Source organism: Peromyscus leucopus, chromosome 20, assembly GCF_004664715.2.
Source record: "Peromyscus leucopus breed LL Stock chromosome 20, UCI_PerLeu_2.1, whole genome shotgun sequence".
Taxonomy (NCBI): Eukaryota; Metazoa; Chordata; class Mammalia; order Rodentia; family Cricetidae; genus Peromyscus; species Peromyscus leucopus.
The window spans coordinates 51,142,196-51,145,813 of record NC_051080.1 but is presented as its reverse complement, the minus strand read 5'-3'; positions in this window follow the sequence as shown (position 1 = coordinate 51,145,813).

Below are 3,618 nucleotides of genomic sequence, written 5' to 3'. Positions count from 1 at the left end.
TGGCCTTTCAAATAATTCTTAGCACCACTATCTTCCATGTATGGCCCATTAAGCTCTGCTTAACACATCCCACTGCTTTCCCAACCCAATGTACCAAGATCCAAATTCCTCCAAACAAAAACATGGTCAGGCCTATCACAATACCTCAGTCCCTGGTACGAACTTCTGTCTTAGTTAGGGCTTCTATTGCTGCAAAGAGACACCATAACCATAGCAACTCTTACAAGTAAAACATTTAGTTAGGGTAGCTTGCTTACAAGTTCACAGGTTCAGTCCATCATAATCATGTCGGGGAGTGTGGTGGCATATAGGCAAACATGGTGCTGGCTACATCTTGATCAGAAGGCAACAGGAAGTGAACTGTGGCACTGAGTGAAACTTAATCAAAAGAGAACTCAAAGTCTGTTCCCACAGATACACATTTCCTTCAACAAGTCTACACCTCCTAATACTGCCACTCTCTATGAGCTTATGGGGACCAATTATGCTCCAACTACCACATTTTCCTTTCATTATCTAGTTCTTTTACTGTAATGTTTATGCAATAATGTTTTGCTTCATATTAAATTTATGGACTTGTCATCAGAATGTAAGCACCTTAAGAATTGGGGGAGGGGTGTCAGTCAACTCAGCTCATTATTATATCTCCACGCTCTCAGCACAGAAACTGTTGACAATATTTGTTGAGTGGATAACAGAAGTATTAAATGCTGTTGATGAGCTTACAAAGAAATCAGTGCAACAACTGTCTCATAAACTCAACTGTATCTTCAGAAAAATATGTTGTAAAAATGCTCGTGCACTGGGATTGGTAGCATATATCTTTAATCCCAGCACCCAGGAGGCAGAGGAAAGAGGATCTCTATGAATCTGAGGCCGTCTTGGTCTACAGCGAAAGTTCTACACAGAGAGTTACATAGTGAGATCTGATCTCAGACAAACAAGCAGCTATGAGACAGAGTTGAAATGCTTTTACATAATAATAGTTAAAAAAAATCTTTGGCAATTAATCATAAGAGGTTACCCTGTTCATCAAAATATCAGGACAAGAAGGGAGTAGTTGTTTAAATAAGTAAACAGAAAGGCAATCAAACATAAACAGATATTTCAAGACAAAACCAAGCATAGATTTCTGTCTGCGTTGGCAAACTCTAGGTCTTCATGTGAAATGATGGAGATGAGGGATGGGATGAGAAAACAAAGTTTTGTTTGGAAGAGAGGAAGAGCTGAGAAGTCACAAAGGAAATGAAAAACACACAGGGAAGAACAGAGAAAAGACAAACAATAGAAGAGTAGGCTTAACACAGCTTTAGCCACACAGCTCCCAGAGGAGAGTCTGTGGTGGGGGTGGGGGGTGGAGGAGCACTTCCAAATGCAGTTTGTTTATTCCTTCCTGAATGGTTCTGGGGTTTGAGCTTCCTGGAGAGGGGTGTTCAATAAGAAGATACAATCCATTGAGAAAAAAATTATATGCATATATATAATACACACACACACACACACACACACTTTTCAACAGAATATAAACAAGTTACATAAAACAACAGAAGAGTAAATCACAACACAAAACAGATACAAACATTAAAAAGCAAAGTTCATTCTACCCAAAGATCATAACTCCTCAATGACCATGTTCTAAGAGAGTGTGGTTGGTAAAGTGAAATATTTCAAAAGCTTTCTGGTTTAAAAAAAAAAGTCTTAGGACTTCAAGATTGTCGGAAAATAGTTAAAAGAACGACCCATAGTGAACAATACCTTGGAGAACTGTGGAAGATGCTCCAAGAAAAAAGGCAGAGGGCCTTTACCTCAGGGACATTTTGTTTCCAGGATTGCTCTTGGACATGATGCCTCCTGTGATGAACATTTACATCCAATTTATATTTATTTTATGTTTTTATTCTCATTGGCTGTCAGAACATAGTTATAGAACCCAATCTGGTCAGTGTCCCTGAATCTGGAGATGGCTTTCGTGCTTGCCCAGATATAATCTATAGTCCATGCCAGGCATTGTGTTTAAGTTGGTCTGTCCTGAGAAAGTTCTAGGAAAGGGCTGCTCTGTTAGTATTTAGTGTGTGCTTACTGACACTCATTTACATGTTTTTCTGAACTTAAACAACTTTCCCTGGACCATCGTTTCCTGAAACAGCACACTGAAACAGAACTAAGGTTGTCTATAGCATTTGACTATAGTGCGCCCCATTCTTTTAGGTCCTCAGAGAGCCAGTCCAGTGGACAGGAGCTGCACAGGTTGATGAAAGTTGGCAAAGATGATACAAACCAACAGGTGAATTCAATCCATCACCTGGACAGGAAGGTCAGCAACTTAGAGGGGAAAGCCAGGAAAGCAGATGAAAAGAAAATCAGCGATATGAAAGAAAACCCTGTTAAGGAAACAGATTTTTGAAAAAAAACTAAAATGTTGGAAATGAAAAACACATTGAATCAAATAAAAACACAATAAAAGATGCCATTAAGTTTGTTTTGTATTGGCCATCTACTTCTCGGCATGGGGCCTACACTTAATAGAAGCTTGTTTCCAAAGTGAGACTTCCTTGGAGAAAACTAAATGTTCATTTGCAAGCAGTTATCAATAGGAGATGGATCCTGAGTTAGGGGTGGATCATGTGTCCACTGTTTTTTCTGCTCTGGGACCCGATCTGTTGCAGACCCACACATACTGAACATGCTGCATCAGTCTATGGGAGTTCACGTGAGCTCTGGTCATGTTAATTTAGAGGGCTTTGTTACTCAGTGTCCTTCACCTACTCTGGCTCTCACACTGTTTTTGCCTCCTCTTCTGCAGGTTTCCCTAAAACAGTAGTTCTCAACCTTTCTAATGCTGCGACCCTTTAATACAGTTTCTCATGTTGTGTGACCCCAACCATAAAATTATTTCTGTTGCTACTTTATTAACTGTAATTTAGCTACTGTTATAAATCATAATGTAAATATCTGATGGTCTTAGGTGATCCCTGTGTAAGAACCACAACCCAAGGATTGAGAACTACTCCCCTTAACCCTGAGGATAAAGACACTGGAATTAGGACTCAGTTTTCCAAGATCTCTCACTCTCTGTATATTGTCTGGCTGTGGGGCTTTGTATTTGTTCCCATCTGCTGCAAGAGGAAGCTTCTGTGATGGTGGCTGAGCAAGGCACTGATATATGAGTATAGCAGAATGTCACTGAGAGTCATTTTATTGCTACAGTCCTTTAGTAGAAAAGTAGTATTTGGCTTTACCCTAGGTCCCTAGTCTCAGATTCTTGATCACAGGTGTGGTATAATAAACGCTCTTGTTGATTGCATCATGACTGGTTGTCTTTTGGGGACTTCTTTGGGACCCTAACAGAGAGGAGGGAAGCTTGAAGGAGAGGAGGGAGGTTGCTAACTTGCTTTGCTTGCTCTTTGACAGGCTTGGTTGGTCAGTTCCCAGGGAATGCCTGCTGGAACTGGGTGCTGGGATGGAGGAATAAGTCACAGAAGGAAGGCTGGAAGAGAAAATCTGTTTGACCACTTGAAGATGGGGGAAGAAAGGAAGGGGAGTCATAACATGTGGTGTGCTATAGAACCGGGAGTGTGATCGTGGAATTGACTTTGGAGAAGTGAGGATCTATAGTTA